This window comes from Ascaphus truei, chromosome 1 (assembly GCF_040206685.1).
Source record: "Ascaphus truei isolate aAscTru1 chromosome 1, aAscTru1.hap1, whole genome shotgun sequence".
Lineage (NCBI taxonomy): Eukaryota > Metazoa > Chordata > Amphibia > Anura > Ascaphidae > Ascaphus > Ascaphus truei.
Window position 1 is genome coordinate 354,092,109 of NC_134483.1, and position 7,351 is coordinate 354,099,459.

The window sequence follows — 7,351 nt, forward strand, 5'->3', positions numbered from 1 at the left end:
TATCGTTCGCTTTGCTGTGATTTCCTTGGATTCCTGTTTCTGGGGCCATTTCTATGTTTTTTTCAGTTTACCCCGAGTTTATATTAAGTTAATTCTGAACTTATTTTTTATTTAACTTTGCATTTCTTCTGTTTGCCATCTTTTTTTATCTTGGGGTTCTAGTCAAACAAGTGGCCCACTAGAGATTCTGCATATTGTTTTATTTGATTTATTTAATTAGCCTACCTTGATTTTAAATATGGAAGACTTCTTCAACATAAAGAGGCTTAAATGACTTCCTGGTGAACTAGTTCATCTACTTTAACTGGTATAACTCAGATCTGTCATGATCTGATGTAATAAATATATTTTATGTGTGTCAGAAACATTTATAAGGAAAATAAATAGGAAGAAGCCATTGATTACTACACAAGTATACGTGTGCAATTTATCAAACCTCTGAAACTAGTTACATAATTACATAGTAGATGAGGTTGAAAAAAGACGTGTCCATCAAGTTCAACCTATGCTAAATTTGGATGACAGATACTTTATCCTATATCCGTACTTACAGTATATTGATCCAGAGGAAGGCAAACAAAAAACCCCAGTGACATATTATCCAATGATATCTCATAAGGGGAAAATACATTTCTTACCGACTCCAAATATTATCAGATTACTTCCGTCCCATGTTTACTTATTTCGTATATCCTTGTATACCTTTCCTTTCCAAAAATATGTCCAACCTTTTTTTGAAGATATCTATTGTATCTGCCATCAGTCTCCATGGGTAATGAATTCCACATTTAACTGCCCTTACTGTAAAGAACCCTTTCCTTTGTTGCTAGTGAAATTTCCTTTCCTCCAAACTAAAGGGATGCCCCTGAGTCCTTTGTATTGCCCGTGGGATGAATAGTTCTTTTGAAAGCTCCTATTTCTGTCCCTGAATATATTTGTATATAGTTATCATATACCCTATTATATGCCTCTTTTCCAATGTAAATAAATCTAATTTAGCTAGCATCCCCATATAAGTTAGATTGTCCATCCTCTTTATTAATATGGTGGCTCTTCTCTGCACTCTCTCTAGTTCCAGAATGTCTTTTCTAAGGAGTGGTGTCCAAAAACTGTACTCCATATTCAAGGTGTGGTCTTACTAATGCTTTATAAAGGGGCATCATTATGTTTACTTCCCTTACATCAATTGCCCGTTTAATGCAAGATCTTGTTTGCCTTTGCAGCAACTGCATGACTTTGGGCACTATTGCTAAGCCTGCTGTCTACAAGCACTACTAAATCCTTTTCCATCAAGGATTCCCCTAATTTATCCCCGTTTAATTTGTAAGTCGCCTGTTTATTCTTGCTTCCTAAATGCATAACCTTAATGTTATCTGTATTAAACCTCATCTGCCATTAACCTGCCCAAGTTTCCAGTCTATCCAAGTCCGACTGGAGAAAAATTACATCTTGCTCTGATTCTACTAATTTACACAATTTAGTGTCATCAGCAAAGATGGAGACTTTGCTCTCGATGCCAACCTCAAGATCATTAATAAACAAGTTAAAAAGCAGGGGTCACAGTACCGATCCCAGAGGTACTCCACTCACAACTTTAGTCCAACCTGAAAAAGTTCCATTTAGACAACCCTCTTTTGTCTATCCTTCAACAAGTTTTCAATCCAGGTACATATATTTTTACTGAGTCCAATTTGCTTTATTTTGTACACCAACCTCTTGTGTGGAATCGTATCAAAAGCCTTTGCAAAATCTAAGTAGACCAAATCAACTGCATTACCCTGGTCTAAATTCCTATTTACCACCTCAAAGAAACAAATAAGGTTAGTTTGGCAAGACCTATTCTTCATAAGTCCATGCTGACTATAATTTTGTTTTCCATTAGGTATTCCTGAATATTATCCAGTATTAAACCTATTATCCCGTATTAAACCAATTCCTAAATGAGAGATTATGTGTACTTCTGGTGTGAGGATGGCCCACTTACCATGTTGGCTGACACATATAAATGACACAAACATTTAGTTTTTCAGTAGTTATTCAGTTTACTTACCTATTGATTCTACTAAAATGTGGACAATGTTGCATATATTTTTAGATTGTATATACAGTAACTATACTCTTAAAACAGCATTGTAATGAGAAGGGTGGGGAATATGAAGTATTTTAATCAATCTGGTATTTGGTGGTTAATGTGGCTATAGTTTGATTTTAATAATACAAAGAAATGTTTTATGGCCTGTTAAACCCTTGGCCAGGCATAGTTTTAGGACTGATAGAATCTAGCGATAAGGGCATTTGTTTTGTCAGAGATGGGATTAAATTGTGGCTCTCCTGACACTAACATAAACAGGACAGTTTAAAGGAACTTTCAAAGCATTCCTGGAAGGGTTCTACGGAGTGTCAGTGGGCATGACTAACCCTACCGTTCAAAAATATGAAGATATCATGGACCTGGCACATACTCGGAAGTATACTGGATAGATATTTGTAAATGTTACAATTAATCAAATCAAATTATGCAAAACCTTTCAGGTCTAGCAGGTAATAAGGAACAGATATCCATTTGTCACTCAAATTTAGGGGCAAGTCTATCAAAATTAGTCTCTATCTATTGATATGACTCAAGTATGTCTAAGTATCAGGGACACAAAGTTATCAGGTCTTTTATGTATCCAGTCAAATTTTAACCTCAGAAGAAAATGTTTTTTTCTTTCAAAATCGTAAATGTCATCCAAGTGACTGATTGATGATTACGATGGGCTTATATTGTTTTCAAAGGGAGAAGAATGGTATATAGGTTTTTCCCTGGAGTGATTAAATCAGAATTCAACAGAGGTGGGTTTGTGATCAGACATGTAAATTCTCAACTTTTTACGCCAGTGACCTCTCTGGGCAAAAACCTATGACACACGGTAATGTGCTGTATAGGGATTTCTGTTTTATGTTTTATCCTGTTATTTTAAGAAACTGTTCTGCATTTATTGTAATTGTATGTTCTTGTAATAATCTTTTTCTGTAATCTAAGCACTGTTTTTTTTATATGTATTAAAACATTATTTGGATTTTGAATGTACTGTTGCACATTTTGCTACAACAATTTTTTTTTGCGTTAAGTGCATAGTTTTTCTATAATAAACAGGGACCAGAGACCCTGGCAGATATATATTAATGAGGAAAAAGGAGAGAGATCCAGCGCTACACGGATTTCAAGATAATGAATTTATTGTGCCACACGACGTTTCGACCAACAGGTCTTTTTCAAGTGACAAGGCATACTCAAATGAGGGTCTACCTAGTATATATACCCTCCAACATTAATCAAACAAATGAAAAAACAAGTGAAAACAGTTACATAATCACCCCAGCTGCTCCCAGTCCGCTTCCCCTGATCAGTGCTATCTCCATGCATAGCCAAAACAGTCCATGAGAGTTCATTTCCGGTTCCTGTGTCCATTTCCGGTCTGTGCGTTCCAGTGACGTCACGGGACTCTTCTGCGCATGCCCATGCGTTCCAGCATCGTCATCGTCGCCCCGTCGATCTACAGTGACGTCAGTCTTCTTGCCTGAGTAGTTTATCCTTCCCTCGTACTGCTGTGGGGGCTGTGTGTTCGCTCTATGAGCTGTAAGCCCTCCATCCTTCTGCGTTTCGATGTGGGAGGTGCTCCTGCGTCCTGTTTCTTCACTGTGAGATCTCTGGAATCTTGTAGTCCTTAATGTGTCCTGAAAATAGGGCTTTTTTTCTTTCTCTCTTTTCCTGCAATAAATATCCTTTAGTATGTGATCAGGGGTAGCTGTATATAGTGTGCTCCAGTGTCAATTTAAAATGTGCAAAATAAACATTTATTAAAAGTTTATGGAATGCTTATCAATCTATTTAGTCCTTACTCACTTAAAAGGCTTCTCACCAACAGCAGCCATGCCATATATGAAACATATAAGAAACAGTTTTATCTCCTATCAAGAAAACAGTTGTAGGATATGTAGTCATTTAGCCCTTTAGGATAAACTGTGTCCAACGTGTATGTCCAGAATGTCTCTCGTTGTAATAAAAGTGTACCTACATCGAATCCTGTGGACTTTCTTTGTATTAGTTCTATCCCCATTACACGAAGGGATGAGACTGGGTGGTTGTGGTCTGTACAGTGGTCAATAAAAACCGTATTCTCCGATTTATTATTTATCCTGCTCTTATGCTCAATAAATCTGGTTTTTAGACTCCTTTTTGTTTTACCCACATATAAAAGCCCACAAGGACATTTAATGATATAGATGACTTGTGTGGTAGTGCAGGTGATACGCTTATTGATTTTAAATTTTGCACCACTTCTTGGATGACAAAATACATCGCCTGTCATTAAACTGTTGCATACCGAACAATTAAAACACTTGTAGCAGCCTGCTTTTGGGTTACTTAAAAAATGTGCACTCACATAGTGCTCTTTTTTATCTGCTTTAATGAGAATATCCTTGATATTCTCTCCTCTTTTGTAGGCAAATCTCGGTGTTTCTTTACAAATGTTTCCTAATATCTGATCTGTTTGAAGAATTTTCCAATGTTTTTGCATGGTTTGTTTAATAAATTTACTTGCAGTGGTGTATTTGCTGACAAAGGTTATTTTATCCTCTTTAGTTATTGGCCTAGTCACCATTAGTGGTTCCTTTTCCAAAGATTTTTCCACTTTGGATGCTTTATGCCCCCTTTCAGTAAATCTGGTTTTTATATCTGCTATGGTTCTAGCTAGATGTGTAGGCCTGTCGACAATTTTTCCCGCTCTGATTTTTTGCGAATAAGGTAACATCCTTTTTAATGGGTCTGGATGAAAACTAGACCCATGCAATGTAGCATTTCTATCCGTAGGTTTACGGAAAAGGTCTGTGTGTACCTCATGTCCATCATATGTAATCATTACATCTAAATATGATATTTGAGATTTGCTCCAATTCTTAGTAAATCTAATTGGCGTAGGTATTTCTGCCAAGTATGTGAAGAACTCAATAAGTTCATTTTCTGTTCCCTCCCAGATAAAAAAGAGGTCGTCTATATAGCGACAATAGAAGAGTATTTTATCAAAGAATTGTGTGTCATAGATGTATTTTTCTTCAAAATGTGCCATGTATAAGTTAGCATAGGATGGTGCTACATTGCTCCCCATGGCGGTACCTGTGGTCTGCAAATAAAAATTGTTCTCAAACTTAAAGTAATTTTTGTGCAAGATAAAGTGTAACAATAGCATGATGTAATCAGTTGGTGGTCCTTTTTGGTGACTTAATTCTAATTTTTCCCTAACCACTTCTAAACCTTCTGAATGAGGGATGACCGTATAGAGACTAGTGACATCCATGGTCACTAGAAATACTTCTCTATCTTTAAAATCAATTGATCTTATTTTATTTAAAAAATCAAATGTGTCTTTTATATACGATCTACCCTCTCTTACTAATGGTTGTAAAAAAGTGTCTACAAACATTGACAATGGCTGGTTGATGGAACTTGTGGCAGATATGATCGGTCTACCTGGGGGATTATGCAGACTTTTATGTATCTTTGGTAGTAGATACAGCACTGGTCGGCGTGGGTGCTCCATTGTTAAGAATTCTACCTCCTTTTCTGTTAGCCATGTATTACCCAAACCCAATTGTAAGATTTGTTTTATTTCTTCTTGGTATGGGTTTGTGGGATCATGTGTTAATTTCACATAGCAGTTTGTGTCTGCTAATTGTCTGTTGGCTTCTGCCCTATACTGTTCATAATTTTGGAGAACGAGGGCCCCTCCCTTGTCTGCTCTTTTTAGGATGATCTTGGGGTTATCGGCTAAATGTTTTAAACATTGCTTTTGACTGATGTTAAGGTTGTATTGTATGCGATGTTTTTTCTTAAAATATGTGTTTATATCATGTTTTACCAAATTCATGTATGCTTGTACTGCTGAATTCTTAACAGGAGGTACAAACGTAGATTTTAATTTACATACCGTTTCTTCAGTCAAATTTTGTGTGGCTACTGATGGCTGCTGCTGTTGCTTGGCCGGTCCCGTTGAGAAAAAAAGATTTAAGGTTTAGTTTTCTCTCCATCTTAAATAGCTCCACCTCTAAATCAAATCTGTTTGCTATAGTGGTGGGTACAAATGAGGGTCCTCTAGACAAAACCTCCAATTCTGTGTTGGACAGTGAGTAATCAGAGAGATTGATAACAAGACTATGCACACTACTTATTGCCGGGGTCTCAAGACGGGCGGTGTCCGCTGGTATTCGTCTCCCCCTCCTTGTCTTTTTTCTTTTGCCTTTTTCCCCGTTCCTCTCCCTCCTCCTAAAAAAGAAGCGGAGTTGGAGGGTCCTGGTGTCTGTCCCCGTGCCTCATCAGCAGATGAACTGGCCTCTTGGTCACTGGAGAAATTTTCTCCTCTTTTTGGATTTTTTCTTGCCTTTCCTTTATTTGTGGATCTGGTGCGTTTATCTTGCTTAGTCCATATGTAAACACTATTTTCTTTATAGTCTCCCACTACTTTTTTGAATTTCTGTTTTTTGAAATGGACTAAGTCCTCCTTAAACTTGCGTAGTTTTATTTTTAAGTCATCCAAGAGTTTTAATGTAATGTCACTTTGATGTGTATGTTCTATTGTGACCTCAAGTTTTAAAATGTCATGTCTTGTCTTAGATAGTTGGTTCCCTGCTTCCTCTATGACCAATACCATTAAATCCAAGGAGGCTTTATTCAGTATTTTGCACCAGTTCTCACAAAATGATGGATTATCTATGCCAATGGTGGGACGGTTTCGGATCCTGAAGCCTCTGGGGATAAGTTTTTGTTTATAGTATTCACTTAAGGTTGTTCCGTGGGCAAAAAATTCTATTTCTTTCTTTTTAAGTCTTTCTAAGTCTTGAATATAATCGGCTGGTCTATCAGGACCAAAAGCCTCTTCGGGAGTAGTCTTAAACAAAATGTTACTAATCTCCTCCTCGTTAAAGGTTTTGATTTCTGCTTTGTTTGTAAGTCCAAGAGATAGATTGGCTAGGCCTTCCATAAAGTAAAGCCTTACACTTGAACCAGTCTAACACTACGGTGAAACTGGAATGTACTGGGAGAAAATTCAACGTCTCCAAAATATACATATAAAATTACAATGGTACACAGAAATAATTGATCTGTAAAGTACCTTAAATTAATCCCTAGGGATTTCCAGGGTGCTAGCCTAATGACAGGAACAGAGTATCAATGTAAAGGGGGGTAAAGGCTGCACACCACAATACATAATCAAATACATACAGTTTACCGGTGCTGCTGGTTCAAGGAAGTACCTGCCTGGAATTTCCAAAGTACACTGAGGAAAAAGGAGAGAGATCCAGCGCTACA

General features: G+C 37.1%; 1 long non-coding RNA gene across 1 annotated transcript; it reads right to left on the reverse strand.

Annotated features, from left to right (window-relative positions):
• Window positions 1-3,200: 3,200 nt before the first annotated feature.
• On the reverse strand, window positions 3,201-6,199 carry LOC142499746 (uncharacterized). Its single transcript, XR_012802728.1, has 2 exons — window positions 5,973-6,199; window positions 3,201-3,754 (listed from the first exon to the last, which is right to left on the reverse strand). It is a non-coding gene; the product is annotated as an uncharacterized LOC142499746 (long non-coding RNA).
• Between the last annotated feature and the right edge of the window lie 1,152 nt (window positions 6,200-7,351).